General features: G+C 40.3%; 1 protein-coding gene across 6 annotated transcripts in view; it reads right to left on the bottom strand.

The window, feature by feature from the left end:
* The window catches only part of MYO6 (myosin VI), a 170,317-nt gene extending 154,594 nt beyond the window's left edge, over positions 1-15,723 (bottom strand). For 5 of the 6 annotated variants that reach the window (XM_049895893.1, XM_049895913.1, XM_049895921.1 and 2 more), the window contains exon 1: positions 15,486-15,723. The gene's annotated coding sequence lies outside the window, so the exon portion shown is untranslated. Of the gene's footprint in view, positions 1-7,917; positions 8,354-15,485 lie in introns of those variants that run through there. The other variant, XM_049895903.1, reaches the window with a different exon arrangement.
* Positions 15,724-19,599: the final 3,876 nt, after the last annotated feature.

Genomic DNA, 19,599 nt, shown 5'->3' with positions numbered 1-19,599 from the left:
AGTAAAGGCAGAGGCAGAGGAAAATAAACAGCAAAAAGAGAAGAAAAAAAGTCAGAGACCCAAAGCAGTGCCTGACCACAGAAGGCCAGGAATAGGAAGAAAGGAGTTTAAAGGAGGATCAGTTGGTCAGTAGCTGAAGCAGCTGGAAAGAATAGTGATCTAAACGAGGCCAGCAGATCTATTAATTGGAAGGTTACAGAGCAGTCTCTGTTAAGTGTTCAGTGGCAGAACAGGGATTACAATCAATCTGGGTTCATGGCCGCATTAGCATGGTATTAGGTACCCAAAATAATTTACCACAGGCTACGTGAAGTTATGTTTTCCAAACTTTTTTTTTTTTTTTTGCTTTTCAACTTTAGCAATTTTTTAATAAAAATTTCTCTCTAAAATTTACCTGTTTTCAGAAAAATTATTTCAGAATCATGTAAAACACTGATTTTCAGCATTTAAACATTAGAACGGTAGAACTTCCTTACCTAATTTTATAGCAAAAAAAAAAAATTCTACTGTGATATACATCTCAAATCTATTAAAAGGATATTATTCTTACCACAGGAGCCCTGGTGGGACAGTGTTTAACTGCTCAGCTGCTAACCAAAGGTGAATGGTTCGAATCCACCAGCCGCTCCATGAGAGAAAGATGCGGCAGTCTGCTTCAGAATGATTACAGCCCTGGAAACCCTATAGGGCAGTTCTACTCTGTCCTATAGGGTTGCTATGAGTCGGAATCAACATTAACGGGTTTGGTTTATTACCATAGATAAACCTACTACGGTACATTTTAGTGCAAATCCAACAAATGGCATTTATTTTTAAAAAGACAAACAAAACTGTTACCCAATCCTTTTTTTGGCAATACGGAGCACAACATGAGACCAAATTTTATTCTGGCGTATTTATATCAAATGTGTACTGAACCTGACCTAAGTTTATGCAAACCTAACGTGCGAAAAAATCTCTATTTTATTAGTATAATCTAGAAAATAGTCATTTGTTTAAAAAAAAAAAAGACTTGCCCTATAATCCTTTAAATGGAAAGTTCTCCTAGGATAGTAAAAAGTTATAATTTTTTATTTATTTGATTTACACAAAATTTTACAGGAATATGTATTTTTAAAGCAAACATATCACATATGTAATTAAAACAGGTAGTTGTTAAGGAGTTCAGAAGGCAAGAACCATTTGGATGGGTGTGTCCCAGAGATGTTAGTGGCAGGAGAGGCCAAGCCCTGGGTAGAGCAGGAATGTGGGGGAGTGTCCGGCCTCAGCAGGAAAGAGGATATGACACAGGAGCTGTCTGCCTTGGACTTAAAAGTGGGCAACAGCTGCATGAGTGTCATGACATACTGTCATGGACTGAATTATGTCCCCCAAAAATGTATGTATTAACTTGGTTAGGCCATGATTCTCAGTATTCTGTGGTTGTTCTCCATTTTGTGATTGTAATTTTATGCTAAAGACGATTAGGGTGGGATTGTAACACCCTTACCAAGTCACATTCCTGAGTCAATGTAAAGGGAGTTTCCCTGGGATGTGGCCTGCACCACCTTTTCTCTCCCAAGAGATAAAAGGAAAGGGAAGCCAGCAGAGAATGGGGATCTCATACCACTAAGAAAGAAGCCCTGGTGCAGAGCAGTGTCCTTTGGACCTGAGGTTCCTGTGCTGAGATGCTCCCAGACCAAGGGAAGCTGATGAGAAGGACCTTCCTCCAGAGCCTACAGAGAGAAAGCCTTCCCCTGGAGCCGGAGCCCTGAATTCAGACTTCTAGCCTACTGGACTATGAGAGAATGAAATTGTCTTCGTTAAAACCATCCATGTGTAGTATTTCTATTACAGCAGCACCAGATGACCAAGACACTTACCATCCCTTGTTTATATATAAAAAGACATAAAATATGAATCCTGGAGGAATTTTCAAAGATTTAAGTTTTTAAAAGAGAAAAAAGGTTAAGTTAGAATTCTAAATCAGGCAAAGGCTCTGGAGCCGGACTACCTGGAGGCATCTCTCAGCTCTATTCCTCACTGACTGAATCACCTTAGCTAGTTCCTTGGACCTCCACGCTGTCAGCTGTAAAATGGGATAATAAGAATAGCTACCTCTTGAGTCATTGCAAGGATTAAAATTAAAGAATGCCTTGTAAAACACTCAGTGTGGCCCTCAAAGTTTAGTTAGAGTTCTTCACCAGTGAAGACATTCAGGCAGCTAACAGACACATAAGGAAATGCTCACGATCATTAGCCATTCCAAAAAAAAATAAACCCAGTGCCGTCAAGTGGATTCCAACTCATAGCAACCCTAAAGGACAGAGTAGAACTGCCCCACAGAGTTTCCAAGGAGCACCGGGCGGATTCAAACTGTCAACCCTTTGGTTCGCAGCCATAGCACTTAACCACTACGCCACCAGGGTTTTCCATTAGCCATTAGAGAAGCGCAAATCAAAGCTACAATGAGATACTATCTCACCCCAATACTGGCACTAATCAAAAAAACTGAAAATAACAAATGTTGGAAAGGCTGTAAGGAGACTGGAATTCTGATGCACTGCTGGTGGGAGTGTAAAATGGTACAACCGCTTTGGAAAATGACTTGGCTTCCTTAAAAAGCTAGAAATAGAAATATCATGCAATCTAGCAACCCCACTCCTGGGAATATACCCTAGAGAAATAAGAGCCATTGCAGGAATAGACATATGAACGCCCAAGTTCACTGCAGCACTGTTCCCAAAAGCAAAAAGATAGAAACAACCTAGGTGCCCATCAACATTGAATGGATAAACAAACTATGGTACATACACACAGTGGAATACTACACAACGAAAAAGAGCAATGATGAATCCGCAACACATCTCATAACACGGATGAATCTGGAGGGTACTATGCTGAGTGAAATAAGTTAGTCACAAGAGGACAAACATTGTATGAGACCGCTATTGTAAGAATGTAAGAAAAGGTTTACAAACAGAAAAAAACATTCTTTGATGGTTATGAGAGTAGGGAGGAAGGAGGAAGGAAAATCACTAAGTAGACAAGTGTCAACTTTGGTGAAGTGAAAACCAACACACAACACAGGGGAAGGCAACACAATGTGACCAAAGCAAAGATACAGAAGTTTCCTAGACATATCCAAACACCCTGAGGGACTGAGTTCCTGAGGCAGGGGGCTGGGGATCACAGTCTTGGGGAATATCTAGGTCAACCGGCATATTCACAAAGAAAATGTTCTACATCCCACCTTGGTGAGAAGCTTCTGGGGTCTTAAAAGCTTGCAAGCAGCCATCTAAGATTCATCTATTGGTCCCATCGTGCCCAGAGCAAAGGACAATGAAGAAAACCAAAGACACAAGGAAAATATTAGCCCAAAGACTAAAGGACCACATGAACCAGAGCCTCCATCAGCCTGAGTCCAGAAGAACTAGATGGTGCTGGGCAACCACCACCAACCACTCTGACAGGGATCACAACAGAGAATCCCAGACAGAATTGGAGAAAAATGTAGAACAAAATTCAAATTAACGAAAAAAGACCAGATTTACTGGTCTGACAGAGACTGGAAGAACCCCTTTAAGACTATGGCCCCTGGACACCCTGCTTACTCTGAACTGAAACCACTCCCGAAGCCCACTTTTCAGACAAAGATTAGATGGGCCTATAAAACAAACAATAACACATGTGAGGAATGTGCTTCTTAGTTCAATCAAATATATGAGACCAAATGGGCAATTCCTACCCAAAAGCAAGAGGAGAAGGCAGGAAGGGAGAGGAACTGGATGAATGGACACAGGGAACCTGGAGTTGAAAGGGGGAGCGTGCTGACACATTCTGGGGCTTGCAACAAATGTCACAAAACAATATATGTATAAATTTTTGAAGGAGACATTAACCTGCACTGCAAGCTGTCACCTAAAGCACAATAAAGTTAAAAAAAATAAGCATCCAGAGAGTACACATAGACAACGAGGGTTCACTCCTTAAAGTGTATACATGAATGAGAAGGTAAGGAGGGGCAGGAAAGCTAGATTAATGGAAACAGAACAAACAAAATGGAAATAATAAGAATGCTGACACATTATAAAGAATGTAACCAATTTATGGAACAATTTGTTTAAAAATTGTTAAATGGAAACCTAATTTGCTGTGTAAACTTTCACCTAAAATATAGTATTTTTTTCTTTAATTGTTAAAAAAAAAAAAAAAAGAATTGTTAGAGTTGACAGAGCCGCAGTAATCTCGGGCCATTTTACATCACTCGGTCAATTCATCATTACTATATACTGCCACTCCCCAGCCCATCTGGAATAAACCCCCAACTGTCCAATCGTGCTGACCTATTCACCTGTCTGCGTGTTCTGAAAATTCTAATCTATGTCAACGTTGTCTGTCCAAGAGCAAGATCCTAGAAAATAGGACCAAAGTTCATGGGATTCTGGGCCAGTTCCAGAGCCCAGGAGCACACCTTTAATAAACAAAGTCCATCTTCTGACACACTAACAGCCCCATTAGCGGACGTCAGGCTATCTCCATTTTCGCTAATCACTCATTAAAATGACCAAATTTAACAGCTGGTTTATAAATTTTTAACTTATGCTGCTGCCCCTCCAAAACAAACTTATCAGTAGAATTTATCTCTATAAAATATACATTTCTGATTAAAATAAATATGTTTTTCTGAATTCTAAAACATCTATAGTGATATCTGGTCATATAGTCAAGCTCATTCAATTTCCACACACCACTACCCCCAATATCTGGTAGAAAATCTTTCTCAAACTAATACATACCTTCCCAAATGATGATCTGATTACATGACAAGTTTTAAACTTTATACTCATCTGTTCTCTCCATCATCTCAGTGACCAACACAAGGAATGATTTCATTTAAAACCTCAAGAACAATAGATAAATAAATCATCTTGCTTTCCTAATCTGCAAGAGCAACAACGATGAACAGGAAAAGCAGAGAAGCCAATACATTCTTCTGCAGACACATATGCATGCATACACTTTGTTCTTTCCCAAATACTAAGACCAAAAGAATAACAGGAGCAAATCATGCCCACAAACCACAACACAGCTGGTTCATCTAATTTTAGAAAAAAAATAACAAGGAACAGGGGAAAAGTTCTCTCTGGAATAACTCAATCCTCAAATCAGGGAAATCTGAAAAGCATTACATGGAAAAACCAACAGTCTCAATTCTCTCCTGTGGGATACGTACCCTATCAGTGTCGAATAAAAATAAAAAAGATGTTTTTAGAAGATTCCCTAAAAGTCTGAAATCTCCCCTTAAAAAAAAAATGTTCACTTACAGAGAAAATATCTAAATGTATGATTCCAAGAACAGGTGCTACAGAAAGAGCGTACTTGTCTCCCCTACACACCCCCCTTCAAAAAAAGGACTTAATTATAATATTGTACACATCCAGAGGTATCCTTTACATGTTAAAGTCTCAGAGCCCGATGTTTGTTGTTTGATTAACATGTTCCATCCTAGGCAATACAGCTCTTTCTTTTCTGAAAATTGGGAACAAGACCCAGCATAGCTGCTATTTAATATGAATAATATTTTGTATTTCTCTTTCCCTGGGGCCCTCAAGAGATGAAACAGAAATGATAAAATGTAGTTGAATTGTCTTTGGGGGAGTACTGCTCTTATGTTAGGGTCCTTCAGACCATCTCTTTAAGGAGAGGAACTATTTTCTTTAATAACCTTTAGGAATCAATTCAAAATAAAGACCATGGATTGATAGCTTTAGCTAGAATTAAGATTAACTTGGTAAAATTGCCATTAGCAAAAGACAGTTGGTGATAACTATGAATTGCAACAGATTTTCACAGAAATTTAATGGGAAGCCAAATTTTTGGGCTTAGGGCCGTGGGGACCATGGTCTCGGAGAACATCTAGCTCAATTGGCATAACACAGTTTATAAAGAAAATGTTCTACATTCTATTTTGGTGAGTAGCACCTGGGGTCTTAAAAGCTTCTGAGCAGCCATCTAAGATACTCCACCGGTCTCACCCCATCTGGAACAAGGGAGAACAAAGAAAACCAAAGACACAAGGGAAAGATTAGTCCAAACAACTGATGGACCACAAATACCACAGCCTCCACCAGACTGAGCCCAGCACAACTAGATGGTTTCCAGCTACCACCACCGACTGCTCTGACAGGGATCACAATAAAAAATAGAGGGTCTCAAACAGAGATGGAGAAAAATGTAGAACAAAATTCTAACTCACCAAAGGAAAAAAAAAAAAAAAAAACAGACTTACTGGTCTGTTAGAGATTGGGAAAACCCTGAGAATATGGCCCCAGGATAGGCTTATAGCTCAGCACTAAAGTCATTCCTGAGGTTCACCCTTCAGCCAAAGATTAGACAGGCCCATAAACTAAAGGGCACACCAGCCCAGGGGCAAGGACAAGAAGCCAGGAGGGGACAGGAAAGCTGGTATTGGGGAATTCAAGGTCCAAAAGGCAAGAGTGTGGACCTGTCGTGGGGTTGGCAACCAATGTCACGAAACAATATGTGTATTAATTGTTTAATGAGAAACTAATTTGCTCTGTGTCTTAGTCATCTAGTGCTTTTGTAAAAGAAATATCACAAATGGATGGCTTTAACAAAGAGAAATTTATTCTCTCACAGTCTGGTAGGCTAGAAGTCCGAATTCAGGGCATCAGCTCCAGGGGAAAGCTTTCTCTCTCTGTCGGCTCTGGAGAAAGGTCCTTCTCAGCAATTTTCCCTCTAGTGGAGGAGCTTCTCAGATGCAGGGACCCCGGGTCCAAAGGACAAGCTCTCCTACCGGTGGTATCCGGCTCTGCTCTTTGTGGTATGAGGTCTCCCTGTCTCTCTGCTTGCTTCTCTCTTTTATATCTCAAAAGAGATTGGCTTAAAGCACAATCTAATCTTGTAGATCTCGTTAACATAACTGCTGCTAATCCATCTTATTATTAACATCATAGTGATAGGATTTACAACACACAGGAAAATCACGTCAGATGACAAAATGATAGAAATCACACAGTACTGGGAATCATGGCCTAGCCAAGCTGATACACATACTTTGGGGGAACACACTTCAATACATGACACTCCGTAAGTGTTCATCTATAATAATTTAAAATAAAAAAAAAATTTTTTTAATAAATAAACAGGTTTGGGGAGGAAGAACAATTATAGTAAAATCTGTGAAAGCCGAACCTGTGTGAGGTGAAAATCTTTGTGGAGAAAAACATTTCTCACTAAAACGAGCAACTGAGAAGTGGTAAGGCTGCACCTTGTCAAAGGAAGAAAACTTCCGAGATCCAGAAAAACAAGGCAAGTTCCGGCTCTCACAGTTTTCAGTGTATTTCCTGATACGGTAGTCCTTCTTCTATTAACTGTTACCGCATAAGGCTGTGTGTTCTGTTCTTTTTGCTATCCAGAAAGTCCAGATGAATAGAAAGTATACATTCCAGAGGGTAAAGAACTGGTTAACTTGGCAAATTTTTTTAATTTAGTCGTTAAAAGATTTTTCTTTTCAGGTGAAAAGACATTTACTCCATTAGACCAAAACTACTTAAGGAAGAAAATTCCAGAAAATCTCATCAAGGTATAACAATACACTGATATAAGTGTTTTGTTTTGTTTTGTTTAACAGTCCTGGATTACGTTTCTTATTGGATTATAAAGAACATTAAAAGTCCCTAAAATAATTTTTCAGTTAAATAAGAAAATGGATAACTAAGTCCTAAAAGCATATATAAGACAAGTAGTCCCAGGTATTCTGTGTATCACAATGCTAAAATGCACCAAGGCAACGCCGCAAATTCCCAACTGTTCTAATTAATGTCCTAGTTATTCTCCATTTGCTCCACTCCACCCCCAGCCCTTCTCTGCACAGCTCCTGCCCTGGGAGGACGAGCCTGCAGAGATCATTACCTGGGCTCCCCATCCAGCCGTTTTCAGTTAGGTTCTAGCAATGAAGTCACTGACCAGAGACCCGAAGGCAAGGGGAGGGGAGGCCAGGGAACTTCCCCCTCTCTCCTGGCATGCCTCAAGGCCACAGCTCCCACGGGCCCTCCTCCACAACGTCAGCTCTCTGGGCTTTGGTAATCACTAGAAAATTAACGGCTTCTCACTGTTGCTAGTCCCTGGGTGCTTTGCTACCCCTTGTTTGTTCCCTAACCTCTGCAAATAGTCCCTTCTTTTGAGCCATCAAGGATTAAATCTCTTTCCTACCAGGACCCTGCCTGATACCACTAACAGTACCAACCCTGGTTATTCAAAAACAAAACACCACCTAAAGATATCCAATTAAGAAGCTTAAAAAGGTCTTAAAATCTGTGTAAGCGTGCATTTGTATATATTATTGTTATGACCATAATTGTTAAAAATTAAATATAGCTAGCTCACTTCCAAATGAAGCGGTTAACAAGCTGAAACAGTCATTACGATTTATGTTAGGTCTGAAATATAACACTGCATTGTCCTTTAAATACAAATGCTACAAATTCCAAAGAGGCTTTAAAAGAAAAATCGGTGAAGAGATTTTGATAACTGATATTTTACTCCCTTTTTACCATATAGTGCCTAGTCAAGCCAAATAATTTTTGTTGTTATTGTTGAAGCCCTCCCTAAGCACAAGAGGAAGAAAAGGTTTGAACTAGTGGTTCTCAAATTTTGTTGTGCATGTAAAACAAGAAAGAAGCTTGTTAAAATGTTAATACCCTGGTCTTACCCACTCCACCCTGACATGTGCGTTTTTACTGGTTTTCCAGGTGATTCTGATGCACCTGTAAGTTTAAGAACTACTTAAAACTGGCCAACCTCAAGATTCTACCCAAATCTCTAACATGGCCAAAAAAATCCAACACAATAATAATGTACACTATGTGCAGGCAGTGTGTTATATGCTCTACATGTAAAAAAAAAAAAAAATTTCTACATGTACTACCATTTAATTCAGTCCTCACAAGAACCACAACAGGTAGGTAATACTATTGCCTCCATCCTATAGATGAGAAAACTGAAGCCCAGAGAGACTAATTCAACCCAAATAATAAGTGATAAAGCCAGGATCACAAGTCTGACTATCCTCTTACTCATGAGCAGGATGGCAAGCACTTGTGCATAAATGCAACTCAGAAGCCTCAGGATTATCACAGCAAGGACCAAGCCTATGGGTCAAGCAGTCAGGAAGCAAGATCCTCTCCCCTCAGTAAACTCCCATCACTCACCCAACATGCTTTCTTTATCCACCACTCCCTCACCAAGGTCCTCCACCTACATGGTCTGTCATCACATATTGGCAGAATATCACAAGTTTGTATGTAGGTATTCACTCTTTCCATGCGAGTGCCTACTATGTGGCTACAAGGACTGTAGAGTAGGCACTACAAAGGCTTTGCCATCAGACAGAACTGGATCCAAATTCCAGGGTCACCAAGTTAGCTCTGATCTTAGGCAAATCTGACATCTCTGTGCCTCAGTTTCCTAATCCGTAAAATCAGGGCCATAATACCAACCTCACTGAGGATGAACTAAAGTACTTACTTGTCATAGTACCTGACACATAGTGAGAGCTCAAACTACCATACCTGCTATTAAAATTATACCCTTTTGTAACACCAGCATGTTGGTCTTAGGTTCCATTACTTTCTCTTCCCCCTCCCCACCCCGAGACTACGGTAAGATAGAACATACTTTCATTTATGAGAAGGAGACTAGTAATAGTGCTGTAACCCAACAGCCTAAGAGCCTCCAGCAGACTGACCACCGGGAATAGCACATTTTAGAGCAAATGAGTCTTTCAACAATAACAACCCACTGTCCTCGAGCTGATTCAGACTCACAGTGACCCTATAAACTAGAGCAGAAATGCCCCATAGGGTTTCCAAGGCTATAAATCTTTACAGGAACAGACTGCCACATCTTTCTCCCATTGGGCAGCTGGTGGGTTCGAAATTGTCACTCTTCGGTAGCCCAGGGTTCTAACCACTGTCCCACCAGGTAGCCCTCAAATCGCACCACTTTGACAACTGTCTATTTCCCAACTTCAGGGTCAGCCCTGTTGATTACACACTAGTATGAAGAGTCTATAATTAACTTACATAATTCAAAACAACAAAATGTCACACTCAGCGCAGGGACTTGGTCTGTCTTATTCATGACTGCCCTTGGTGCTTAGAAAAGTACCTGACCCATGGTAGACACTCAAGTATTTGTTAAATGAATGAAGGCATAAAGGAGCCAACGCTGACACACCTTAGGTTTTTAGGAACTCTTTATAAAGATAGGCATAACATCAAGATCAATGCCAATGTGCCAAGTAATAAAAGGTATTTTAAAATTCTTCCCAAGCATTATTCTCCTCTCATTTAACTGATTGTGGACTTTTCTTTAAGAACTATCCAACTAGGAAGGTTAATTACCAACTTCATCTCCACTAATCTAAAGAAAACATTGCATAATGATGTATCATGCTCATCTTCTAGCTTCCATTTTAAAAAAACTTTACTTAACAATCATAACATTAGTGACGCTGATTTTTTGGAATTTCTGTAACCATCTGAATTAAAAATCATCAGATGAAACAAGTCACTGCTAGGGGTCAATGATGGTTCAGTGGCAGAATTCTAGCCTTTTAAAAAGGAGACCCAGGTTTGATTACCAACCAATGCACCTCACACGCAGCTACCACCCCTCTGTCAGTAGGGGCTTGTGTGTTCCCATGATGTTGTTTCAGCAGAGCGTCCAACCTAATACGGAGCAGGAAGAAAGGCCTGGTGATCTACTTCCAAAAAACCAGCTAATAAAAACCCTATGGATCAAGTCAGTCTGATCTGCACCAATCATGGAGATGGCACAGGCCTGGGCGGCGTTTTGATCAGTTGGTGCGTGAAGCCACCATGAGCTGGAGATCACCATGCCGGCAGCTAACAACAAGAGGCTACCCGAAAATTCTAGAACACAGAAAAGTACTCAGTGAGGTGGGGAGATGGGGATCACTACTTTGGGGATATACAAATAGAGGGTCCATTCTGAGCTATGCTGACTTTCAACAAGTTACTTAATTTTTCTGAGTATTTATTCATCTACAGAATAGTAATAAAGTTACCCCACCCACCTCATCAAGTTGTTTTAAGGACCAAAAGTGTGTAAAATGATTTCCAAAACAATTAAGTCCCATACAAACAGGATATTAACTTCTGACATAAACATATTCAGATTTTAAATGGATGGTTTGTATTTATGTATTTAATGTCTCTGCCACTCCTCCTATTTCCTAGATCTAAAGATCAGCCAGAACAGGGAGGAACCAGTGCACACCTACAGTTACATCTCTAACACAGAAGGCCCTCAGTAAATATTTGTTGAAAAAGAGGCTCATCTACATATAATACCAAAAACCAGTTGCCACCGAGTCGATTCCAACTCATAGTGACAGAGTAGAGCTGCCCCATAGGGCTTCCAAGGGGGGCCTGGTGGATTTGAACTGCCGACCTGCTGGTTTGCAGCTGTAGCTCTTAACCACTACGCCACCAGGGCTTCCCTACATATAATAGAAACCAAATAATTCTACCACACACAATTCCCTGCCTTATAAAAGCTGGTCAGGAGGTTACTTTCAAATAAAATAACAAGGGACGTAACACAGACAAAAGATGCCCGTGCTTCTACCACGAGCCACCACCTTCCTTTGTGCGCGTTACTCAGCACGGATGCTATACCTCTTGAATATACACCGGAGGAATGTGTTTCAGTGTTTTGGTTTCACTTGAGACAAGCTTTCTGCAGAGAAAATTATTTCCTCTCTTTTTAATACTAGCAAGATTTCTAAAGATTACAGGTTTGTTCTTCTGGTTTTACGTCCTACACTTCAGTATGCATGGGGGACTTTTGGTTGACTTATGGTCATTTCTCAAACCACTCTGTCATTCCTTTACTCCCCAATACGAAAAAAAAAGATTTTTTGAAAACCCATAAACAGAAAGATACATTCTAATACTTGTATCTTAAGACGGTTAACAGTTCACTAAAATTTGTCAGAAGCATAACTGTTTTAAATGCACGAGGTCCTGGTTCCTCTGAACATTATACAAAAATAAAAAAACAAGTTGTCATCGAGTCATTTCCAACTCAGGGTGACCCCGCACGTGTCAGAGTAGAACTGTGCTCAATGGTGTTTTCAATGGATGATTTTTTAGAAGTAGACTGTCAGGCCTTTCTTCTGAGGCACCTCCGAGTAGACAAGACTCAAACTACCAACCTTTCAGTTAGCAGCCAAGCGCACTAACCACTGGCACCACCCAGGGTCGCCAGACATTATCTAATGCCTCAAAAATAGAATTCAGAAAATTACTTCACCCTAATTAGGTCTTGATTACCTATACCAAAAAAACAAAAGCAGATATGTCACGGATCATCTATTAATAATTTATGTTAAGCCTCTGGATGATGGTTTTATATTTACAATTGAATACAGGTGCTCTGAGGTACAAAATTCCTAAAGCTTCAAACCAAATAATGAAACTACCCTGTAAAAATCTAGCCACCCAACTTACCCTTTCTACCCTTTTCTGTTCATTTTCCCAATCCATTCTATTATTAAAATATGATTTCTAGTTTGTTACGAGAGATCAAATTTATGTGTTCATTTTTGTCATTTATGTTTATTACAGTTCAAGGGCCATTCCTAAAATAAAAAGAGCCATAAAAGAGGATCTGTCCTAAAAGCACAGGTGACACTTTAATCATAATCTAAAAACAAGCTTTTTCCCTGGGATTACCTAATTAATTATATAATATTTAAAAGACAGCTACTGCATTTAGGGACAAAAATCTATCTCATTTGAGGAAAATTTTTTAAAAGTTTTATCCTAACCATGAACATCATACTACTCATTTTAGCTAAGATGAAAACCAGTATTAGGTTACAGTCTAATTCTAGTTCCCATAAAGACCATTAAAATAAAAGCGCCACAATATGTATCACATTCTGGGACTATATCAAAAATAAGGCAACATGATATCACTGTTCAAGGATGTCAATTTGAGAATGAAAAAACAGACCTGGAATTCTATATTAGTTCCAGAACTACACTCATGACCTATCACATCTGCTCTGGGTGCCTTCTTCAAACCTCTAGTTACATTCTTCAATACAATACCAGTTGTGCAGGTGTATCTAACCATCTACCAAGTGAGCTGAAATCAGGGCAAACTGGCCTGGTAGAGGGAACAAAAGTTTCCGGGTCAGAAGACTCAGGTAGGAATCCAGACTTTGCCCCTCAAGGTATATACAACCTTGAGCAAGTATTTAACTCTCTGGCCCCAAGTTTCCTACTACCTGAAAGAAGCGCAAGACCACTAACCTTGAAAATTATTTTGAAGGTCAAGTGCTCCTGTTAGTGTTTTAATTGCAGCAGATGCCTAATAGGGTAACATTCTTACAATACTAATGGACTGGTTCACAAATTATTATGAAGTGTCTCATGATGGGCATCCGAATTAGACTGAGATTTATCAAAGTCGTAATTCTTTTTGCAATCTTTTAAAATAAGGTTTTTTTAATATATAGAAATTAAAATTTTACAGAGTTTAGAAATACCTTTTTAAAACTGACATTTTACACAACAAAGATGGAGCCTCAATTATCAACAGTCACTTAAACTTTTTTTTTTTTAATGTTTGGGGTACTAATATTTATTCAAATATCCCATGGCCAAAACCTTTAAAACTTTCTAAAGAAAGCTGTATTTTAGAGCCCAGATACAGCCCAGTTGTCTAAACAATGGGCTACATGATACACCACAGACTCCAGACAAAGTCACAACAGGATGAGAAAAGAGCCTCCAGCCTCTCTCAGATTTCCTGCCCACTGTTATTTTAAAACTTGATCACACAAACATAAACAGGGAAAAAATCCATTTCAGATAAGCCTCTTGGGTTATGATGTAACTACTGTGGAAAGATCGTATATGAACTCTTTTTAATACCTTGCATTAATTTACTTTAAATATTGCCAATAGCTCAGTACATTTTTCTTACTCATGTTTCCAGGACTAACGAAGAATATACAGTACATGTACATTCTACACACTTTTACATTACATATCATGTTCATAGTTTTTAATCATGACCTATTTTTTTAAGTCTTTTGTCACTTCTGCCACTGCCTTTTAAAATCAGTGTTTGAAAATAAAAATATAACTAAAAAAGTGGGGAAAACAAATAGCATGTCAAACAGATCATACAAATGTAACAACGAATTTGCATAATACTAAAATGACTTCTGTTTACCACTCTGCATGTGATTCCTGTGCAACCGAACATACTCAAAATAAGCTGGATATTTAAAAGTCAATGAGCTACTTTGAAGGGCTGTATTGTTTCAAGCTCTGATTACAGCTCACTTCGTATCATTTGTGGTACTTTTAAAACTAATGATTAAAAAACAACAAGGTAATTCCACTAAACAATTTCCGGTTGGAAAATCATAACCCCAGACGTCTATTAGTTCAGTTAATTTGTACAGAAATGCTATTTTGCTGCCAACCTTTGTACCCTGACAACTACCAACCCAAGTTCAAGATCCACATTTTATGGTGTAAGGATGGTTTCTGCTAAACCTTAAGAATGTTAATTTTTAAAACTCTCAAGCACTGACTATATTTAGCGATACTGCAGCTACACCACCAGAGCACAACAGAGACCAAACTTGTACTCAGAATGTGTAATAATCTATTAAGTTCGTGCTGTGGTCCTAGCTCCCAACTAAGATCTGCAGATTCGATTTTAAGCATTCCTCCACCACATATTTTATGCCAGATAAAACGTAGGGTGTTTCCCGAAACTGTATAAACGTATTTCTGACACGGATGTTCTAGTAATAACACTAACAAGTTATTCTCTACTTAAAATTAAAATTCCAGACTTAGAACATTTTAATCATTTTAAGGAGTTTTGGAAATTAATAAATACACACATGAATTAACATACTTAAGGTACTGGACAATGTGCGATTGAAAATACTGCTTTCGAGAGTCCCAAACGATTCTCCAAATGATTAAACTAGTAATGATAACAGTTGATCCTCGCATCCCAGAACAAAATGCACGCTTCTGCAGTGAATTTTAAGCTTGTTTACAAAAGAGAAAATAAAACTATTATGGAGCGTCCAAGTCAGAACCGGACACCTGAGTGTTCTATCTCTACCTGGGAACAGGGAAGAAACACAAAAGTACCTCGGTGATGATAAACCTATAAAAGGAGAGTCTCATTGTCTATCTGTGGAAAAGAGAACCACCTACGACACTAACGCGAGCCGTCGCCGCTTGGGCACGCTCGCCGCCGGGTCCCACCATCACCTGTGTCGCCCACCCGCGCGTCCTTGGGAAACAAGCCGTCCGCCCCGGGACGGCTGGAGAAGGCCCCGAAGCAGGGCCAGAACAGGAAAAACGAGGCCCAAGCGGTGCAGCCCGCAGCGGGGACTCGGGGACACTCACCTGTGCGGGCGCAGAGGCAAGCGCGCGGCGACGGGGTTACCTGTCGCCGGTGAGGCTAGAGGACGCGGGTGCGAGTGATGAGGACGAGGGAGGAGGACGAAGACGCGTACTAGCACAGGGACCAGGTGGCGGCGGCCAGGGCCGGGATCCTGCTCGCTTCCTGCTCGGACAGGTCCCGGGTCCGTCTCCGCCCGCCGGCCGGCGCCCCGCGGAGTTCCCGGCCCCGCCGCCGCGCACGTCACGGCTACGGAGCGCCCGAGGGGGCGGGGGCGCGGCGGGCCGGGGCGGGCAAACGGGGCCGCGCTCCGGGAGGGGCGCTCGGCGCTGGGGGTCGCCCCGCCCCTCGGTCCGCCTCTCCTGGCGGCGACGCGGAGCTTCGAGGGTCACGGTGGGGGCGCCGCGGGGTCGGACTGCCCCTGGCCGAGCTGAAAGTCCCTGTTCCTCCCCTGGGAAACGGCTTCCTTCGCAATGGTTCTAGTTTCCAGCCCCAGGAAAGCAAGTTCTTTCCAGGCTCGATGGCGTGACTATATAGTCTGGCAACAGCAAGAATTAGCGCAAAGCGGGAAAAAGTTGTGCGGAAAAGAAGGGAGGACCCCAGGGCTGTGGATGCGTGCGGCTTCGCTGAGCTGGGTTGCCCTACGAAGGCAGTAGCCTTCAGTAGCAACAAACTTGCTATTCTGCTTTGGGGGAAGGGAGCCTGAGATGGAAATTTTTGACTTCCCCTAACATTCCCCTCCTGCTGTTATTTATTAGAGCCCCTATCATCTTTTACTGTTTTTATAAGGGACATATCTGTGGATTATATTTTAAAATTAAATATGAAGTAGCTATGCAAATTTGAATTCTGTAATGAAAACGTAAACCGTCTGTACGACGAGTGGAAGCTGCTTTTACGAGAATAAAATGGTAATTGACTATAATGCTGAATGTCTCAAATGAAAAAAAAAAGTACAGATTTTCCCCCCATCATTTCCAATTAGCAACTTTGAAATTGAAGAAAATCTAGAAGATTCAGAAGAGGAGAGAAGTTTCAGATATTCGGATGTTCTACAGTTTTCTCAATGGAGAAACTACAATTAAAACAATAAAATTTTAAGAATTAAATAGGGAAGTAGGAAAGAGGAAGTGAAACCAAGAAAGGAAATAATTTGCAGCAATCTTAGAAATTTAATTCCAGATTGCCAGAAAGTAAATCTTGATATAAAAACTCAAGACTTATAAATGAATTGAAAAAATAATGAGGAGTAGGTGAGGAGGAAGAAGGTAGCATGCTGTGCTTCTTTCACTTCTTTGACCTCATTTTGGACTTAAGATTAAAAAACCTTGGGAAACCAATAGAAGCAGACACATTACAGTTTTTCATGAGTAACAACTTCTGTGACTTGCTCTCTCTTGTCCTCCACTTCTAAACCATTATGGAGTCCCTTTGCTTCTAGCTCTACCTATATCTCAAAAAAAAAAAAAAACTGCTGTGGTCAGCCAATTCTGACTCATAACTGCCCCACAGGGTTTCCAAGGAGTGGCTAAGTGGATTTGAACTGTCGACCTTTTGGTTAAGAGTTAAGAGCACCCGAGCTGTTAACCACTTCACCATCAGGGCTCCTCTATATCTTCAACACAACATCCAATTCCTCTTTATAGCCACCATCATTATCTTGTTTCAGGCCAGGATCGTCTCAGGTCTTGTGTACTGCCTTAGCCACCTAACCAGCTTCCCAGACTATAGCCTCATTCCCTTCTAATTCAGTCTCCACAATGCCACCAGATTTATCTTTTATAAAATACAAATCTTATTATGTGCTTCTCTATTTAAGCTCCTATGATGGTGCTTTGGAGACCTGGTGGCACAATGGTTAAGAGCTCAGCTGCTGACCAAAAAGCAAGCAGTTCAAATTTACCAGCTGCTCCTTGGAATTTCTATGGGGTAGTCCTACTTTGTCCTACAATGGTGCTTCACAACCCATAGTATAAAGTCCATACCCCTTAAAGTTACATAAGATCCTTCTTGATTTAGTTCACCAGTCACAAACTATTTTATTTGGCCAACACAGTAGGGATTTCTTTCTTTCTTTTTATTTTAATTGAATTTGAATGCCTTTTCGTTGGTCATGCAGCCCCCTGGTTCATCGCACGCCTGGTGAAGCTGTTCTACAGCAGCCTTCATACAATGTTTCCTGCCTGTCTTTGGAATCGTTTGCATTTTGCGCCACTGTCATATCTTTACTTAACTGTGTAATCTCATTTCTGCCCACACTGCCTTCCTCCATTTCTTGTACTTTACACTCCAGCCATTGTAAAGTGCTTGTCTGTCCAAAAACAGACAGCAATGCTATTTATCACATTGTAGCAGTGCTAGGCTAAATGGAATTAATCCTTCAGAGCAGAATTTATTTGTCCCCTCTAAAAAGCTTTCCCTAAATCCCTTTATACCAAAACCTAGGTACAAGTCTCTGTTCCTTCCTATTGCTCTTTTAACACCCATTGCACATGTCTCTCTCAACATTTATTTCAGTATTGCAGCTTCAGTTGGCATATAAGTCACCCCCACCTGGACTGAAAGCTACTTGAAGGCAGGATAGTGAACTTCACAAACACACTGACTTTGACATGGTCAACCAAAAAAAAAAAAAAAACCCTGTTGCTGTGGAGTCAATTTTAACTTATGGGGACCCCATGTGTTACAGAGTAGAACTGCTCCATTGGGTTTTCTTGGCTGTAATCTTTACAGAAGCAGCTAGCCAGGCTTCCACGGTCCCACTGGGTGGGTTCAACCTACCAACCTTTAGGTTAATTATAGAAAGCAAACCATTTGCACCATCCGGGGACCTTTTCACATGATAGGCAATCATTAAACAGTGTCTACCATTATTATTATTACTATTGAGTGAATGAGACTGATGGATGAACAAATGGCAAGAGAGTTGACAATTCTAGGAAATTCCATATATACCTGTATTTATGCATATGCTTTTTGCACTGTGTCTTATTTGTTGCCAAAATTCATATCATAATTTATTTTCTATTTATATTTGTAATTGTCTCATCTTTGCTCTTGCCCATTAAATATTTGTAGGGCTCTTCCCCAGATTCTGCCCCAGAGATTTCTAAGCTGAGACTCATCAATCCAGTATCATAAACTTTGAAGGGCTCCATGAACCCCTGACACTATATGTGAAATTTTGTGGTTTTGTTCCTTCATTTTTATAGGAAACCGTGACATGGGTGTTTAAATTGTCTTTACTCTTTGCTTAACTGATAATCATCCACTTTAACAGGTCCAACTGCATCTGTGTCACCAACTCCTAAAATAAAGCAGACTAAATAACCCACAGGTACATGACAGAAAATCATTATCTTTCCCTTGCCAACTCCTTCAAGCAATTCCCTTGCAGACAGAGCCTATTATGATTATGGCATTACCAGTCACCAGTGTCCAGAAGTTGTGGTTTTTAAGTTACCCAACACTCCTTCCTCTTCTTTACTTCTAATTTCGTAGTCATGAATTCTAGTTCATTCTACTACATCATAAATTATTTCCAAGTTGAGGCCTTATTCTCCATCTTCCCTTAGTACGGGCCTTCACCAGTTTTTTGCCTTTGTCTCTGCTCACTCAAATTCATTCTCTGTACCGCCCTCCCCAAATCCAGTTATGTCACTCCTTTACCAAATCATGGTACCTTTCAGATAAATTTAAACTCATTCATATGGAATGATAGAACCCTTCACAGTACTGAACCTAAAGCCATAAAAAAAAAAAAAAAAAAGCCATAGGAATTCAAATATCCCATGCCCTTTCCTGACTATTCCTCCTACATAGACTTTTTTCCCCCTCCCGCCTAATCTAAGGAATTCATTCCCCTCAGTCTTAAAAACTCCATTCAACTATTATTTTCTCTGTTCTGACTCTTTCACAGAATTCTTTTTTCTTTACCTTATTTTCCAGTGCACCACTTCATTTCTATATTGTACCACTTATTAAGGAGTTTTATAATTGTGAGTGTTGCTGTTAGGTGCCGTTGAGTTGGTTCCAACTCATAGCAATCCTATATACAACAGAAGGAAATATGGCCCAGTCCTGCTCCACCTCACACTCACCGTTACGCTTGAGCCCATT

This window comes from Elephas maximus, chromosome 1, assembly GCF_024166365.1.
Source record: "Elephas maximus indicus isolate mEleMax1 chromosome 1, mEleMax1 primary haplotype, whole genome shotgun sequence".
NCBI classification, from domain to species: Eukaryota; Metazoa; Chordata; class Mammalia; order Proboscidea; family Elephantidae; genus Elephas; species Elephas maximus.
Note: the sequence above shows the minus strand (reverse complement) of the source record. Positions and strands in the feature narration are given on the sequence as shown.